A 19,249-nucleotide genomic window follows, 5' to 3' on the forward strand; every position below is an offset into this window, starting at 1 on the left:
TTGGGAGAAAAGCCCAAGGTCCACCAACCCTTCTCTCAAGCATCCTCACCATCAGGAACTCTCTGCTGACTGCTGACTCCCATCTCTGGACTAGGAAACCAGAATTCTTACTCTGTAATTTCTTTGGGTTTAGACAGGCCACTGTGATTTCCACGCTTCTAAAGAGGGTAATCCATGTTCATCCCTGCAAACTCGCAAATGCAGAGTGCTTCCACCATCACTGCAGGGAAAGGAAAGAGAGATGCTGCTGGAGGAGCCAATGGTCCTGAGCTCGGCGGCCAAGCAGAGGCAGAGAGAGTTGGAGAGCAAGGTGAAACTAAGGGACAGGGAGATGAGGGGTGAAAGAATAGAGAAGAATGAGTGTGCACTGGACAGTCAAGCCCCAGACTCACCAATCCTGCTCCGTGCACCACAGGGAGAAGGAGCAGGCTCGGCCGAGGGCCGCCCTGCCTAGCTCTGCTTATGCATGAAGCCAAGAAACAGGCAGGCTCAATTTTCCAGGCAGGACAAACTATGTAATTTGTGGGACCCCCAGTGCAAAATAAAATTGTGGGACCCCTTACTCAAAAGAAAAAAAAAGAACTTCACAAAGACTGCCGAGTATAAAACCAAATATAGGGCCCTGCGCAATGATTCCAGTGAGACTGGTGTTTTGATGGGTCACTGGGTTGATTGAGCTGCAGTTTATTAAGATTAAAAACAAACTGGGGGGTGACAGGATTAAACTGAGGGATGGAACCTACATCAAAAACAGTTAATTACTGAACACTTGATATATGTCAGGCTCTCTTCTAACTAAGCACCTTCCGTATGTTACCCAATTTAATCTTATGACAGCTGTAGAGGGGAGGTGCTATCATCATCATCACTATCATCTCCCAGATGAGAAAGCCCAGGCACTGAAATGAATATATTGATAAAACCATTAAGTAACCATAATGGAAATGGTTCCTTAACCATTGTGACCATGAGAGTTGAGTAATTTGCTCAAGGACGTAAAGTTTTTAAATGGGAGAGCTGGGATTAGAATGTGGCCCAGAGACTTCCCTGGTAGTCCAATGGTGAACAATCCGCCTGCCAGCGCAGGAGACACGGGTTTGATCCCTGGTCCGGGAAGATCCCACATGCTGTGGAGCTACTAAGCCCATGCATCAAAACTGTTGAGCCTGTGCTCTAGGGCCTGTGTTCTGCAACAAAAGCCACTGCCATGAGAAGCCCGCACACCGCAACTAGAGAGTAGCCCTCATTCACTGCAACTAGAGAAAGCCCATGGGCAGCAACGAAGACCCAGCATAGCCATAAATAAACAAATAAAAAGAAGTGCAGCTATGAATAAATAAAAAATATGCCCAGGGCCCAAATCCCTAGCCAGTTGACAACACTGCCTGTCTATAAATACGGAGCACAGCTCAACCAAACAGATCTTCCATACAAGGAACTATCTTACTGTAGAAAGAAGGTTCTGACCAAGTTATTCAGAGAGGCAGGGGCTGGAGATGTTTGAAAAAAGGCAGGAGGGCTGTTCATCAAGGGGAACCCAGCCTCACTGGGGTGCTGGATTAAATAATACCAATCCTAATAACAAGAGTTGCCACTCTGTCAGTAGTTGTGATGAGTCAGGCACTGCGCCAAGCACTTAATAAGCATCTTTAGGGCCTGGTCCCTGTTTTGCAGAAGGAAAGAAGTCCAAGGATCACAGAGCTTGGAGTTGTCACTCCCCAGTGTCAGGGAAGTCGACTGGAACCCAAACTGCCTGCCTCCAAAGGCCTTGCTTCCAACAGGCTGACTTTTAAGGTCCCTCTCACCTCTAAGATGCTCTAACTCTAAATCTCCACTGGGAACTGATTCTGTACCCACCCATGCTATTTCATTTTAGCCTGTGTTGATATTTTTGCTGAGAGCTTGGAGCCTGCTGGAGGCCCAGGGATCTGTTCCCTGCCTTGAATCAGTCCTCTGGAATGTTGGCCCGAACCCTGGCCAGATCGTTTCAATTCTTTCTCCTTCACATTTTACAATCTGGGTTTCCGGTAAGCTCTAGTGAAGGCCTGTGCTTCCGATGCTTCATCCTTATTTAAACAGATAGCTTCATGAGTGTGGGCATACTGTCCAAAAAAGCTAGAGAACTTTTTCTCTGAGCCAAAAAAGTCTGTGACAGCCCCTGTAGGCCCCCTACATACGATTGAGTTCTGTTCTGAGAGAGCATTCCTGAGTCCAATTTGTTCGTAAGTCCAACAAAGCCTAGTTACCCAAATATAGTTGATAATCGGCTATATAGTATTGTACTATAATAGGTTTATAGTACTTTTCACGCAATGAGACATAGAAAACAAACACAAAAAGTTCTTTAAAAATTTTAATCTTAAAGTACGGTACTTTGAAAAGTACAGTAGTACCAGGTATATCACTGCTGCTTTTATGCTTGCTTCCAGACATCCTGGGCTTGCACTAAAGATACTGTACTCTGTACAGTCTTATCCAGTAAAGCACACAAAACTACATCTACTTATAAAGAATGCACATGAGTGACAATGTACACCAAACCCCTGAACTAACTTAAAGGATTGGACAAATGAACACATGTTTAAATCTTTGAAAGCAGTTTTAGTTTTATGTGCTAAACTGCATTAGTTTTCTGTGGCTACTATAATCAAGTACCACTAGCTTGGTGGCTTAAAATAACAGAAGCTTACTCAGCGGCAGTTCTAGAGGGCGAAAGTCCAAAATCAAGGCGTCAGCAAGGCCTTGCTCTCTCTGAAGTCTCTAGCGGAGATTCTCGTCTATGCCTTCCTCTTAGCTTCTGGCAGTCAGCAATCCTGGGTGTCCCTTGGCTTATAAACATCAGTCCAATCTCTGCCTCATGGTCACATGGGTCGCTGCTGTTTGTCTCTGTCTGCATGTCTTCTCTCCTTACGTGGACATCAGTCATCAGGGATTAGGTTCAACCCTCCACTTGATTATAACTGCAAAGACCCTATTTCCAAATAAGATCCCGTTTACAGGTTCTGGAAGTGAGCACTTCAGCATGTCTTTTGGGTAGGAGACAATTCAACCCACAACATCACCCCAAGCTCAGTTGGTGAATATACTGCAGGGGACCCTTCGATAGCATGTCCTGCGTGCTGACTCGCTCACTGTGTAAGCCCCACCTGGACTCCATGAAGCAGGTTCCATGACTATTTCCACCATACAGATGACCAGAGAGGTTAAGCAGCCTGTCTGAAGTCACACGCAGGTCCTGAGAGCAGTCCTGAGCCCACACGAGAGGGCAGAGCTCAGCATTTCACCCTGACCCTGAGCAGCACTGTCCTCAGCATACAATGAGCCAGGAGAGGAAGTTTAAATCCCATTGTGTTAAGAACTTTGGACCCACTGAGACCAAAGCCTTCTACAAAGGGAAGCTGTGGCCCCAAACTGGACACCCTGGCTTCATGCTGCTCTCCTTTGTGTAAGATAATTTCCCTGAAACCCTCTTTCTCCATCCATAAGACAAGATCAGAGAAACTGCCTGACCCATCTTAGAGAATGGCTGAGAGGATCAATACCAAGACTTGTGCTCACCTCTTGGAAGCCCCATAGTCATGTTATGAATTCCCATTCCCTTGGCCCTTGCTTCCTTCAGGTCTTTGTTCAAATGTCACTGCCCCTTGAAGCTTCCCCAGCCACTGTATCTAAATGGTGCCATCCACCCTACCACCCCCTTTTATCTCTTTACCTAAATTTCTGATGGTCTCACATACTTATTTGTTTATGGTCTATCCTGCCTGCTTTAGACTGTAAACTCAGAGAGGGCAAGGGCTTTGTCTATTTTGTTTCCCATCTCCACCCTAGTGCCTACAAAGTGCCTGGCACATAACAGGACTCCATAATAGTTACCTGAATAGATGAATAGCTTAATGTGAAGTGCAGTTTTTCCTTATTTACCTGATTGGAATAGAAGAAGAACAGTTTTTCCACTAGAATCTAAGCTCTAAGAAAGCAGAAAATTATGGCCATCTGATTCATGACTAGCGTCACAACGTCTGGCAGAAAACAAGATCCTTGATCAATATCTGTCAAGTGAATGGATAGGGGAAAGGCTCCTGGACAGACAGAAACCACGCCATTCTGGCTTCTCAGAGGTGAGATGCTAAGGAAGACTGTGACTGGAAGAGAGCTGGACCTTCAGGCATTTTCGAAGGTGGGGGGAAGAGGCACCTTCTAGCTCAGAGGAGCAGAAGGAATGGGCTGTGTGAGCAGTGGGGTGGTGATAGCAAGACTCCTTTGCAAAGTCAGGAGATCTCATTTGAACAAGGTTGGCCTGGAAGGGAGAGAGGCAGGGTGGTTGTATCTGCTCATGAATTACTCAAACGCCAGGTGATGTGAAATGTGTATTTCCTCCAAGCGCTGTGCATCAGGGACCTCGTGCAGAAACTATTTAAAGGGTGGAATGATGAGCATTGCGACATTGGGCTTCTTCCCCTCCACCCTGCCCAGTTTCACCCATGTCTTCAGTCTCCACAGAGGCCAGGGCGAGTCTAGAAATAACTGCTTCCCAGGCAGTTAAACCACCTCCAATTTTCTAAGTCTGAATATGCCAGAGGATCCTGTTGTCTCCTTCTTTGGGCCCAGAGGCAGTTTTCTCATCAAACCTAAATCGCTTATAAGAGAAAGTGACATCTGGGTGATAAGACAGGTGGTCTCCCTGTGTGATGACTCTTTGCTGAGCAGCCTCGCCGGCCCCTCAGGGGGTGCTGCAGGCCCAGGGAGGGGGGCGTTCCCTCCCCTCCAGCATCTGTATGCCAGGAATTCCTTTAACCCAGGTCAAGGCCTCCCATTTCACTTCAGAAGGACAAGGCCTAACATTCAGGCAGCCCCAGGAGAAGCAGCAGGCTGGTTTCAAAGCACAAAGAAGTGCAAATGACAGCGAAGACCTCAGTCCCTCAAGGGCAGATTTTAAAGAGCAATGAGGAGAGGTGATGTGGTCAGAGAGAGGGAACTCTGTACAAGCCCAGTTCCTCCGCGTACTGCCCATGGGACTTCGAACAAGTTCATTAACCTCTCATCTGTAAAAACACCAGTTTTCTGCTGCGGCCAGACCGAGCTGCCTGCGGCTTCCTCCGCGTGCCAGTCAGTTCCCACCCCAACTCTGGGCATTTCTTTGGCCTGGAAAGTTCCTCTTCCCTTTTTCCACCTGACTCCTCATCTTTCCTCCTTTCTGGACTTCTTCCCAGCATTAGATGGCCAGTGAACACTGTGTTCACACAGTATAGTCAAGCTCACTCTCCTTCCTGCCTTCCTCAGCTCCCACCCCACCACACACACACACACACACACACACACGCACACACACACACACACACGCACACACACACACACAGGATGGACCTAGACGGCAGGGTCATTTTCTTGTCCTTCTCCAGGTGCCCAATAAAGAATCAGCAAATCTCTTTTCAATAATTGAGAATTACCTCTAAGAAAACATTCCCAAAATGTGGAAATAAAGCAAGAAAATGACTGCATGTCCTTTCAACGGCATGCTGACGCAGTCAGGCTTACCAAGGGTTATTTAATTCTCTAGGAGAACCTCCCCGTGTTGACTTTATTGTTTATTATTGGTCAGAGCCCATGCACTGAATGTTACATGTTAACTTGCTGATTTTACCCTGTAAAGATGGAAGTGCTTTCTTCCTGTTAGAAAAGATAACTTTATTGCCACGTAGAATATTAACCAGTTTCCTGCCTAACCTATGAATCTTATTCTAACATTCTTTTGCCTTTCCCCTCTTGCCTGTTAGTACATCAAATAGTCCATTAATCAGCTTTTCCATCCTTCTGTTTCCCTCAGTATTTAATAAATCTTCAGTAAGACTTGTACTCATTTTATATTTTATGAGGGCCATTTTTTAAAAAAGAGCTGTGTTTTTAACTTTTTAAAAATCATATTTTGACATCTTGCAGGAATTTTTAGAGGTCTAAATAATACCATTCACCAACTGCTGTTTTTTCTTAAGAGCGACGCATTGCTGTAAATGCTTTAATTCCTTATCTCACTGAATCCTCGTCACAACCATATAAAACAGATTTATTTTATAGACAAGGTGTCTAAGGCCCAGAGAGGTTTAGCAGCTTGGCAAAGCCAGGGACACATATCGTGTGCCAGGAAATTTACCAACCTCCTTGTTTAATCCTCATGACAAGCCTATCGCCCAGGGATCAGAACCTTTGTTTTTGTTTATTAGAAAAAGGAGGCTTAATTGCTTGTCCAAGGCACATGGCCAAGTCAGGATTAGAAGCCACACATTTATCTGCCTCTCAATGACCAAGTGACTTAGCTTATGGGGAAGTCTGTCATGTTCCACACATTATAGAAAACATTAATTTCTCTTCCACTGGACAGTTTAGCTGTGGGGAGTTGTGGTTGAGATTGGTAGGTAGCCCCATGAAATTACATTCATTTCCCTTCTTCCATAATAATAGATCCCACAATTTTTAGGTGGGCCCTGATTATCCCAAATAAAGATTACATTTCCCTGTCTGCTTTGCAGCTTCATGTAGCCATATGATTAAATTTTAGCCAATTTAAGCAAAAGTGTCATATGGCTTTTAGGAACTTCCCTTAAAAGATATGTGAGCACCTTTTTCTCTATGCTTTCCTCCACCCACCTACCAGGAACACAGGTGTGATGTCTGGAGCTCTAGTTGCAATCCTGTACCCGGAGGGCAATACTGACCCCGGGAAGTTAGAGGCATGAACTGGAAGGAACTGAGTCCCCGGAGGCATAACCAAGTACCACACCAGCCCTAGACTTCTGACTTCCCAGTTTTTATGTAAGGAAGAAATAAACAGCTGTCTTATGTAAGCTTCTGGGGTTTTTGCTTTTCTTCCAGATCTCTGTTGCTTCCAACCAGAAGTAATCCTAACTGATACAGCACAAAGAAAGTGGAGAGGGAGCCTCAGAGACAGTGTTGGCCTTTAACGCAGAAGTGGCCAGGGAGGGCCTTGATTCTTAGAACCAACCAGAAAGGCCCTGGAGAGTCTGGCAGTTGGAGCTGTCAGGAAGTCAGATGTTGAGCGAGTCTTGCCAGCCACCAGTTGCCCTGACTTGCCCCCAGGTTCCTCTGCCAGGCCTGCCTGCCCACCCGTTCCATGGCATCTTTTTCAGCTGCCTGCAAAGACAGGACAGCTCCACACAGGCACCCTCCTCCTCCAGATGGACAGAAACGGCGCATCACCAAATTATAATAAGGAAACCTCTGAAGCTCTGGGTTCTCTTCCCAGTGACTGTGAGGAGGAAACACCTTCTGTTCTGCTTCTCCGGGCTTTGCCCGCTCGGCAGTACAACAGGAAAACACGTCTGTCGCTTCAGCAGAGGCCAACAAAGCAGACACAAAGCCTCGGAACCTGCTAGAAATTAAAAAGTTCAGCTTTGCTTCCTCCTGGGAATCTGAAGGCGAGGACTGCATTCTCCAGCAGATGCCGAGCGGGCTGGGGGCCTGGGGGTGGCATTGTCTGGTGAGGGCTGTGAGATCACTGCATGAAGGCATGGACGGAGGTGGGCCAGGACACCATCAGCCTGGGCTGCCGGGGGCTCACTCTCACTCCCGAGCCCCTTCCGGGTCCAGCTGTCCCGGGCAGTGTCCTGGCTTGGCCACGTCCTCAGCTATGTGACCTCGGACAGTGTTCACAGACCTCAGGTCCCCGCTTGTACAATGGAAATTATGACAATTCCAGTCTCCAAAGGTGGCTCTGAAGACTAAATGAAATGTTCCAAGTAAAATTTTTAGATGCCTGGCACATGGTACGTGCACAGTAAATGCTGCTCGTTATCCTTGCTGGAGAATAACAATGATACAAGGTAGCTCTTTCTACCCGTCTGTGCTGCACCAAGCAATCTTCCTATATAAACTCTTTCATCCTCACAGGAGGACACTACAACTAACCATCCCCACCCCCATTTCATTGATAAGGAAGTTGAGGCCCATTTGGAGAACAAACCCAGGCTTCTGTGCCCCTGTCCATGCCCTTAAAAAAGAACGAATTGGCGACGGGGGGCGGGGAGTTGCGGTTCTTGACTCCTTACCTGCTGCTGGCCTTTTCCCCCCACCAGCTCCCCAGCTTATTCCCACCACAGGTTTAAAAACAATTTTTTTTTAATTGAAATATAGTTGATTTACAATGTTGTGTTAGTTTCAGGTGTATAGCAAAGTGATTCAGCCCCCTTCTGGACTCCCATGCCTCTGTCATGCTGCTTTTTTCCTCTCTGGTCCTTGTCATGAGGATTTATTTCTTCCATGGTTCCCTTCTCTCTCTTTCTGCTGATCAGCCGGCAAGGCCGCCTTCCCCGAGAAGACAGGATACCGGCTTCACCCCTGGCTGTGTATCTCACCCACACCCGGTGATGCCTGAAGCACGTGGGCTGCAGGTGGTCCTGAAAGGGCTAGGGGGTCTGAAGACAGCTAAGAGATGAGGCCCCCTTCCGACTTGACACCTCTCTCTGAGCCCTGCATGCGCAGGACCTATCCTAGAGAGAGCACGTGTGTAGAGCCCTTGCTGCCTGCCCAACCCTCTACAAACACTTGATGCGCATCAGTCATCTCATTTAATCCTCACACAGTCCCTCCGGTGGTATCTGAATCTGCTGCAGCCACCATGACAAAGTACCACGGACTTGCACTGTAAACAACAGAAGTGTGTTTTCTCATGGTTCAGGAGGCTGGAAGCCCAGCATCAAGGTGCCATCAGGGTGGGTTTCCTCTGGGCCCTCTCGGCTTTGCTTGCAGACAGTCAGCTTCTCCTTGTGTCTTCACACAGCTTTCCCTCTGTGTGTCTGTGTCCTCATCTCCTCTTCTTTTTTTTTTTAAATTATGTTTTATTTTCAATTGTGGGATATTTACAAGATTGTGATGGCTTTTGCTATGCGTCAACATGAAGCGGCCACAAGTATGGCCTCCTCCTCCTCCGTCTTGTAGCCCCTCCCACATTTCTCCCCCTCCATCCCTCTAGATTGTCACAGAGCACCAGCTTTGGGTTCCCGGAGTCATAGAGCAAACTCCCACTGGCGATCTATTTTACATAAAGTAGTATGTATGTTTCAACGCTATTCTCTCAAACCATCCCACCTTCTCCTTCTCCCACTGCGTCCAAAAGTCTGTTCTTTACGTCTGTGTCTCCCTTGCTGCCCTGCACGTGGGATCATCAGTGCCATATTTTTAGATTCCATATCTATGCGTTAATATACAGGGTTTACCTTTCTCTTTCTGACTTACTTCACTCTGTATCATAGGCTCTAGGTTCATCCTCCTCATTAGAACGGACTCAAATGCATTCCTTTTCATATCTGAGTAATATTCCATTATGTACATGTACCACAACTTCCTTATCCATTCATCTGTCACTCATCTCCTCTTCCTATAAGGACACAAGTCATACTGGATAAGCGCAGACCCCCAGTGACCTCATTTTACCTTAATTACCTCTTTAAAGGCCCTGTCTCCCAATCCAGTCACATTCTGATGTGCTGGGGCTTAGGACTTAAATGGATTTGAGAGATCTTCCATGACAGGGTAAGAACCATCATCATCATCCCAGTTTTTAGTTGAGGAAACTGAGGCACAGAAATTGGGCAACTCACCCAGGTCCAGAGCTAACACTGAGCAGAATGTGAGCCGTCAGAGCCGGACTGCAACCTCACACGGAGCCACTGGCCAGCCCGCACCACAGCCCACAGAGGTAGGTCTCAGGACATCAGCCTTTTTCTTTTTTTGTTTAATTTTATTTATCTATTTATTTATTATTTGGGGCTATGCCGGGTTTCATTGTTGTATGGGCTTTTCTCTACTTGCAGAGAACAGGGGCTACTCTCTAGGTGCAATGCACAGGCTTCTCTGATTGCAGAGCGCGGGCTCTAGGGCACACAGGCTTCAGTAGTTTCAGCACGTGGGCACAGTAGTTGCAGCTCCCGGGCTCAATAGCTGTGGGACATGGGCTTAGTTGCTCTGCAGCATGTGGGATCTTCCTGCATCAGGGATGGAACCTGTGTCTCCTGCATTGGCAGACAGATTATTTAGCACTGAGCCACCAGGGAAGGCTTTTTCTAAAGCCAAGGAAATTAGGGCTCAGAGGAGAAATCTCTTTCCCTTGGCATTTAGCTGACAGGTGGCAGAGCGAGGAAAACCAACCCAAGGTGTAAGCCCAATTTCTTTATACTACCCCACCCCTACCTCCCTAAATCTGCTTTAGGAAAAGGGCATAGCACTTGGTCCCAGCAAGGTAAGGAGGAGTTTGGGAATGCAAAGCGATTTTGACTTTGGTGTTATAGGGAGATTAATGAACATAAGGTTCCTTCTAGTGCCTCTGACACACAGTTTTTAGGAAGTGTACCTGTGGTTCAGAACTGCCCCCTACAAAGCTGGAAAGAAGGCAGCAGAGCTCACCACCCTCTCCTGGCCTCCTGAAGCCCCCCACCACTGCTGCAGTCAATTCAGTTCAGTCGCTCAGTCACGTCCAACTCTTTGCAACCCCATGGACTGCAGCACGCCAGGTTTCCCTATCACCAACTCCCGGAGTTGCCACAATAGCTGCCCCTATAATACTAGCACCTTTCAGGTGATCACTGTGTGCTAACCACCATCCTAAGTATTTTTAATCACCAATTTATTTGCTCCTCTCAACAGCTCTACAGGGCAGGAGGTGGCATCATTATCATCTCTGTTTTATACCTGAGAAAGTGAAGGCACAGCCATTGGCCCAGAGTCCCCAAAGGAGTAATTGGTGCAGGTTAGATGTAAACCCATGTAGCTGGCAGCTAGCCCAGCTCTGGTCCACTCCTTGTTACTGTGTGGCAGGCAGGGAGCTAATGAGCTAACTCTTCCTTTACTCATTCATTTGCTCACCCATCTACCTACTCCGCTTGCTCTGACCCAGGCCCAGCGCCCACTCCTCCCTCTAGACCCCCAGGCTGGGAGGACAGGAGCCCCTGTAAAGGGACAGCATTGACCAGGTATAACAGGAGTGTGTCCATGATGCAAAGCCAGGAGTCACAGTCAGAGGAAGCCAAGGAAGGCTGGTGGGGGCAATGGTGGATATGCTGGGTCTTGAAGGATACGCTGTATGTGCCAGGAAGAGGCAGGGATGTGACCACAAGGGCTCTAGGGCTGGTGTGGGTGGAGATGGGGTGGGTGGGGAAGAGGAGAGCCCCGAGCAGGGATGCTTGGGCACCATGCTAAGGAAGGGCTTTCGACCTCGTTGTTGCTCAGCCACTAAGTCACACCTGACTCGTTGCATCCTCATGACCTGCAGCACGCCAGGCTCCTCTGTCCTTCACTATCTGCCTGAGTTTGCTCAGATTCATGCCCATTTAGTCTGGGATGCTATCTAACCATCTCATCCTCTCCTGTCTCCTTTTGCCTTCAATCTTTTCCAGCATCAGAGTCTTTTCCAGTGAGTCGGTTCTTCCCATCAGGTGGCCATTGACCTAGAGGCTAAGGCACTGTAAGGCCCCTGTGGGACTTGAAGCAAGTCCTGATCTTCCTATCCTACCTAGACTAAAATCCCAAGTCCCCACCATGGCCTCAACAGCGTTCTATGACATGGCCTCCCAGCCAGGCTCCAGCTTGCAGCCTGGTCACCCACTCCTCTGTACCTCCCTCGCTGCCTCCACCTCTACCCACCATCTGGCTCTTCCCCAAACAGGCCAAGCAAACGGCCTCAACAGCGGACTTGGCTCTCTGTCTGGACGGCTCCTCCCCTTCAGCACAGTTCTGTTTAATTGGCTAATTACTTCCAGCCAAGCTTCATGCAGCTCTCAATAAATACTTGCTAAATGGATGAATGAACTCTGCTTTATTATCGTCCGATTCATTGAAAGTAAGTCTGCAGACAGCTCTCAGCTGTCCAGCTGCGCTGGGTAATTAACCAGGATGCACTGTCCCCCTTTGGGCTGCTCCCATCACTTGTTAACTCCCAGCCATCCCTGAGCTGCCGGCACAACCTCCAGAGCGGGTCCGGGCTGCCGGCAAAGGCAGGTAGCTCAGTCATTGAGCTGCTCCTCAGCCCCAGGCTGCATCTAACAGTCCTGCTGCCACAAACCCATCTCAGCGGCAGAAAAGAAGCCATGAAATTGCCTGAATTCAGAAGCTGACAGGAAAGGAAAGGGGCCTGTCAAAATCCAGCCTACACTGAAAGACAAAAGGCAACTCCTTCCAGCACCTCCGGTGTGAGCCTGACGCTGGAAAAGGGGGGAGGAAAGTCTTCTATCTTACCTGTACCTCCCTTTGCCTGGGATGGCGCGGGGGGTGGGGGAGGAGAGTCATGAGTGCTGCAGCTCAGAATGAAAACCCTGGCCAGGTTATTGGGGAAAGACGTTGCTGACAAATTTTGGATGGTCGTAATAGCAATAGTCTTTGATGAAAAAGACCCTCCCAAATCCTATGTCTTTCCCTGGAAGCAGAGTGTCAGAATAAGTGTTTTGATATTTATAAATTTATTCCAGGCCACCACGGGGAGTGTGGTTTCTCCCTCGGCTATTTCAGAACAACAATAACAGCAACAAAAAAACCAACTGTGGGCTCCCAAATCTGGCCCCCCTAACTCAGGGCTCAAGTTTATTTCTCGTGTTATTATCATTCTTTCCTGTTGAATGGTAACATCAGCTAATTATGAATAAATCAAGGCCCCTTTCCAGCAGTTGCAGCTGAAAATTCATTTTTTTCAAGATTGGGTTCTGATTGCACAGTGTCTTAATACAAAGGGGGAGCAGAACAGCTAAACTGTTTACTCCCAAAATCCTGGTGAAGAAATTCGGGCTTAATGAACCCTGAAACAGCTACCCTCTCCTCCCCTCTGGGGAGAAAAGAAAATGTGGTTGGAAATTTTAAATGTGAGCCAACAACTGGTTTTGAAATTGTTATTTGGAGATAGTGGCGGTGGGGAACTCTGAAAAGCAGATGTCCTCACACCTCAGGGGAGAGATTTTTCTCTTAGGAAAAGCTCAGGTAGCCCCTGAGAGAAGCTGAGGATAAAATCTGGATGCCAAGTTTCCTATGATTCCGCCCATGTGGATGGTGGGGTTTTAAATGCCCAGAAGGTCCAATTTGCCAGGAGCTCCTTGGGGCTTAGGTAATTGTCTGGCAGGCTTCACGGGCTCTACCGGCAAGCGGCTCAGGAGGTTTACTCCTTGAAGATTTCAAGGCACAGTGATTTCCCAATATTTGCAAATTGGCAAGCTGTGAAGTTTTTGAAAAGGCAGATGGGGGGGTGGAAAGCCCAGAGCTCCGGTGGCTTGCGATGTCGGCTCAGGAATACGCGCTGAGCCGATTCTACGTTTGAGCACTAGATGGCGCCAGCAGCCTTCCAGGGCTGAGCAGCGGCCCCCAGGCGCGGTCGGGTCGGAAAGAGAGGCGCCGGGTCCACAGCGGGAGGTCTGACCGGGAATACAAGCCCAGAACCGCCTGCCTTGGCTTCTGGACCTGGATGTGTAAGGTGATCGGTGATGTGTCTAGTCCTGCGTGGCAGCACGTGGGCTGGTCGGAAGGTTAACAACCATTGCTTTGGAAAGTCGTGCGTTGCCTTCCAGTCGTTTCTTGCTCTCACTGAAACGTTTTGATCTTGCCTTTAGCTTCTCAGCCGCTATCAGAGATCTACCCTGAAAAATGTTACTCCTCTATTTTTGGAGAACCTGCTTGTTGTCTCCTAATATTTGTTTTTGCTTCTTCCCCCGCTTAATTAGAGGGCTCTGAGCAGGCAGAGGTCACACGGCACATGGGAGTCACCACTCACAGGATGGGGAGGGGCGAAGAAAGGCTCAGCCTCCCAGTTTGTGCATAGCACCGGTCGTGTGTCTGAGGTCAAACGTTATTTTCCCAAACTTGGGAGGTGTCTCCATGGGCAAAAAGAATTAGTTGTTCGATTCCTCATGTTTGGGTAGTAGTTATGTCATATTAGCATTCTTGGTAAGTACCAGAACTTGCTGTTTCTCTTTTTAGGCTTTTCCATCCTCTTCCATTCCAAGGGCACCTGCCATGTATGTTTCATAGACACCTTTGCAGTTACATTATCCATGGGGGGAAAAAATATATTCTTGGACATGTATGACAGGTATACACAAATGTATAATATGCATTTGTGTAAGACTGTACTTACACACTAGTACAGATGGCAATACTAGTGGTAAAGAACCCGCCTGCCAATGCAGGAGATGCAAGAGATGCAGGTTCGATCCCTGGGTCAGGAAGATTCCCTGAAGGAGAGCATGGCAACCCACTCCAGTATTCTTGCCTGGAGAATCCCATGGACAGAGGAGCCTGGCAGGCTACTGTCCATAGGGTTGCACAGAGTCGGACATGACTGAAGCGACTTAGCACACACACACACGTACTTACACACATACCTCTAATCCGACACCAGCATTGTGGGTTATAAATCCAGAGCCGGAGGAGAATAGACAAAAGGCTCAAGGTTTCACATTGGGTTGGCAGTTTCTGGCGTCTGTCCCAGCCATCTTAACACACAGGCAAGTCCTTCTACCACCACATGCATGTATTTTTAATTCACATAAATGATTTATTAGTTAGGATCTAGCAAGAAAATCAGAAACTTCTTAGGTCTTTCAAACAGAAGGAATTTAATATAAGGGGTCGGTTAGACAAGGGATGGGATCATGGAGGAGACAGACATGAAGATGAGATCACCCACCGCGGGAAACCACCATCACCACCCTGGTGGGACAATGGGACGAGTGAGGCCTCCAGAGCTAGGGCTTGGGGCTGGGGCTCCAAAGTGGGGACTCCCTGGTGGGACGTGAACAACTGGGTGAAAAACCATCTGGAAGGAACCAGAGCCACAGAAAAGGTCCTGGGGCCGTAGGAGATACCGCAGGAAACAGGAGAAACACCACGGCTTTCCCTTCCTCCCATCTCCCAATCTTCTACCAGAGCTTCCTGTTGCCTCAACCAACTTGGAAGCTGGAAGCAAGGAAACCTGGGACTTGTAGTTTTTTTTAGTGGCTCAAACGGTAAAACATCTGCCTGCGATTTGGGAGACCTGGCTATGATCGCTGGGTTGAGGAGATCCCGGGAGAAGGGAACAGCTACCCACTCCAGTATTCTTGCCTGGAGAATTCCGTGGATGGAGGAGCCTGGTGGGTTACAGTCCTCGGGGTCGCAAGAGTCGGATATGACTGAGCAACTAATACTTTGACTTTCATGTGGTACAGAGAAAGACAGGAGGACAGAGATGCAGTGAGATCACACTGGCAGTTTCTGGGCAGAATGTGGGGAATGAGGATGAAAGACCCTCCTACTGTGTTTCATTAGTACATATTAAGGTGAAGTGTGTAGGCTGCCTGGGTAAAATCTTAGCTGAGTCTCCTTTTACTTGTTATATGACCTGGGCAAGTTACTGAATTTCTCTGTATCTTTGTTTCTTCCTTTGTACACAGGGAGTAATCCCTATATATATACATACATATATAAAATGGGATTTGTGAGGACTAAATGAGTGCATCTATGTTAAGTACTTAGAGGGTGCCTGGCACAGAGAAAGCATTCCATCTCATCTTTCTCTTTTCTTAAGATCTGTGCATGTTCCATGTATGTGCATCTCGTTTGTGGCTTCTAAATGCAGCACACATCCCCATGGTGTGTGTCTACCACATTTTATCCGAGGAAGCACAGGACAGCTCCAGCCCTCTGTCTACTTGCATTTGGATGACTGGAATCACAGGTATGTGTAGAACTCAGAAACAAGGTTAGATGGCTGTGAGTAACTGCTGTGTGAATGTATTGAAACCCAGGCTGGCATCTTTAGGGTCAGCCTGAAAGTGGGGTTACTTTGAAGCGTTTGTCAATGGAATTTGAACTACAGGCACTTGGCAACATTCACTTGACTGAATTTTAACTTTCCAGAAGTAGAAGGAAGTTGGGTCTGTTCTTCCGTTACATGGTAAACTCTGTAAGGGTGGAGTCTATGCCTTACGTCACTAACTGAACCTCTCCTCTGACCCCCACCGCTGCCCTGAGAGCCAGGCATTGTCATCAGCCCAGGAAACTGAGGTTCAGAGGAATGAAAGAACTTTCCATGGCGGAGGCAGGATTGAAGCCAAGCCTGGGCTTGGTCGTTCCTCCAGATTCTGCCTCTTAAGACAGTAGCAAGGAATCTGGCCCGTGGAGCTAGAAGTCACTTTTACTTATGGCTGGGAGCTTGGGTTGATTCTATGTGCTTGAAACAAGTGAGAAGTGCCGGAATCTGTTGTCAAGGGGCCACAGGCAGACCTTGAGATGGAGTCAGAGCCAAGAGCATGTGAGAAGTCACTCTGGAACCATCCAAGGGAAACTGGGAGTCTCTGGGCTGGTGTTTAGGAGAGGCAGACTCAAAGGACCGAGGTCGTCGAGGGAGGACAGGTAATTGGCAGCTTTGTATGATTTCACTGAGTGATTACTGGAACACCCCATTGTGTCACTGTTAAATGACTGCCTTTGTAACTGAAATCTCTGAGACTTCTCCGGCTGGAAGATGTGCACTAATCATGGCTCAGTCACTATCGAGGGTGGCTCATTTGGACAGTTGCTTGCCCTTCTGAAGATGTATGTGGAGTGTTTAGCTATGCCCTGTAGTTCCAGCAGGTCTAGAGTCAGTATTAACAACAGATCCATTTTCCTAAAGCATCATTTCTCTCATGTTCCTGCTGGATTAAAACCCTGCAGTGACAGCCGTTACCTCCACCTGCTTCTCAGTCACTCAGTCACGTCCAGTTCTTTTCACAATGACGGTGGACTGTAATCCACCAGACTCCTCTGTCCATGGGATTTTCCCAGCAAGAATATTGGAGTGGGTTGCCATTCCCTCCTCCAGGGGATCTTCCCAACCCAGGGATTGAACCTGCATCTCCTGCATCTCTTCCATTGCAGCTGGATTCTTTACCGCTGCGCCACCGGTAAAGTCCCATTACCTCTAGGCCCAGTGCCACATGTGGAATGGTATTCGTGTCCTCCACAGCCACTCCAAGTTCACGTGTTGAACTCATAAGGCCCAGTGTGATGGTACGAGGATGGGAGGTCTTCAGGAAGTGCTTAGGTCACGAGAGTGGAGCCCTCATGATCGGGACCCTGCAGAGCTCCCTAGCTTCTTCCAGATATAAGGTTACAAAAAGAAGTTATCAGCCGCCACCAAGAAAGCCTTCACCAGAGCCTGACAATGCTGGCACCCTGATCTTGGCACTTTCAGGCTCCAAACTGAGAAATAGATTTTTGCTGTTTGCAAGCCATTCAGTCTCTGGTAGTTTTGTTATAGTCGCCTAGATGGACTAAGACAGGCTGCAAATAAAAAACAGTGTGTATTAGTTTCCTGTGGCTGCCAGGACAAACTTGGTGGATGAAAACAATAGAAATTTATTCCCTCGTAGTTCTGGAGGCCACAAGTCTGAGGTCAACGTGTCAGCAGAGTCGGTGCCTTCTGGAGCCTCTGAGGGAGAATCCTTCTCATGCCCTTCTCCTGGCTTCTGGGAGCTGCTGGCAGTCACTGGAGTTCTTCAGCCTATGGATGGATCACTCCGGTCTCCACCTCCGTCTTCATGTCACCTTCTCCTCTGTGTCTTCTCCCCTTTTATTTCCTTTTTAACAGGGACACTTGTCCCTGTTGGATTTAGGGCTCACCTGAATCCGGGATGATCTCATCTCAAGACCTTGAACGTAATTACAAATGCAAAGATCTGTTTTCCAACTAACGTTACATTCATAGGCTCCAGGATAAGGCCGATTCTTTGGAGGGGACACCATTCAACTCACTGCATCATGTTTTAAATGCAAAGACTTCATTCTTTTCACCCAACAGGAAGTCTCGAGGCCTGCAGCTGCCAGCCCTGGTCTACATCCTTACCTCTCTGCGGTCCCCTTGCTGCGCAGGAGGCCACCTCGGATCCTGTGCCATATCTGCACGGGGGTGGCAGCACCAGCCACATGCAGCCCTGTCGTCACATGCTTTCTCAGAACCCGGTCAGCAGACATCTGCTCTGGAGGAAAGGCTGAGAATATGAGATGTGGGCGTTTCCTGTCTCTGAGGTGGAGGTGGGTGAGGCAGCAGAGAAGTACATGTGAGTGCTGGGTTAACCAACCGACATGGGTGTCCCTCACGGGTGGGGGCATGCAGTGGTCAGCCCACAGTCCCTGACCTCGGGAGCTAAACAGTACTGTCTTACTTAACCCTCGTGACAACCTTCTCTTAAGGTTTGTGTGGCCGTGAGAACCAGACCCTGTGATGCGTTGCCCAGAGCCTCATTCAATGAAGGACCTGCTGCCCCAGCTGTGGATCCGTGGTTGGCAGGCCATCTTCAACTGTCAGACCCCTTGGGGACTGACTCAGCTGCAGGGTGGCCTCGCCCTAAGTCAGGCCTTCCCAGGGAGCCCCAGCCAGTGCTGATCCACAGAGATGTGGATATATGGGCCCAACCGGGACAATTTTGCAGGGGCCTTCTAACACCAGAGCTTCCCATGGTATTATGGCCAAATTGTGCCCCCTTCCTATTCATATGTTGAAGGCTTAACCCCCAGAATGGACCTATCAGAATGTCCAGACAGGTCATTTAAGAAGACTTCATGGCAGGTCCTTACCCAGTATAGCAGATGTCCTTATAAAATGAGGAGATTAGGACATAGACACACACAGAAGGAAGACTGTGATGACCCTAGAGGAAGTCAGCAATCTACAAGCCAAGGAGAGAGGTCTCAGAAGAAACCAAATCTGCTGACATTGGTCTCAGACTTCTAGCCTGCAGAATTGTGAAGAAGCAATTTCTGTTGTTTAAGCCACCCGGTCTGTTCTGTTCTGGCAGCCCAGCACACCAGCCCGTGGGGGTTGGCTGAGGCTGTGGGCCTGCGTCCCAGCTTGGCCTCCTCCTCTGTCCTCTCCTGCTTCCTTCCCTTCCCGTCCATGGGGTCCAGCTCCAGGGTGGTCCTTGTGAGCATGGCACCCACTTAGCTCCCTCACAGAGTCGGCTTCCCGGGGCCCAGCCTGGGCCTGTGTGCACTTGGGCTGAGATAAGGGCAGGGTGTGCGAGGACATGGGGAGAGAGCTCTGCAGCTCCAGGGCAGGCAGGGCATGGGCCCCCTGAAGGAGGAAGATGAGTGGAGGCTGGAAGGGAACAGCGTCTCTCTCTCTCTGCCTATTTGTCTATGTCCCTCTCTACCTCCTCTCATCTTAGCTCTTCTTTGAGCCATGATTTCATTCTGCAGATGCTTCTGAAGACCTACGCTCTCCGTGGGCTCCTCTTTGCGGGTG

General features: G+C 48.5%; 1 long non-coding RNA gene across 1 annotated transcript; it reads left to right on the forward strand.

Moving 5' to 3' along the window:
• The first annotated feature begins 16,274 nt into the window (after window positions 1-16,274).
• Window positions 16,275-18,888, forward strand: LOC133071922 (uncharacterized). The gene is made up of 3 exons (XR_009696558.1): window positions 16,275-16,377; window positions 17,807-18,065; window positions 18,199-18,888. It is a non-coding gene; the product is annotated as an uncharacterized LOC133071922 (long non-coding RNA).
• Window positions 18,889-19,249: the final 361 nt, after the last annotated feature.

The sequence above is a fragment of the Dama dama genome, chromosome 17 (genome assembly GCF_033118175.1).
Source record: "Dama dama isolate Ldn47 chromosome 17, ASM3311817v1, whole genome shotgun sequence".
In the NCBI taxonomy this organism is placed as follows: Eukaryota; Metazoa; Chordata; class Mammalia; order Artiodactyla; family Cervidae; genus Dama; species Dama dama.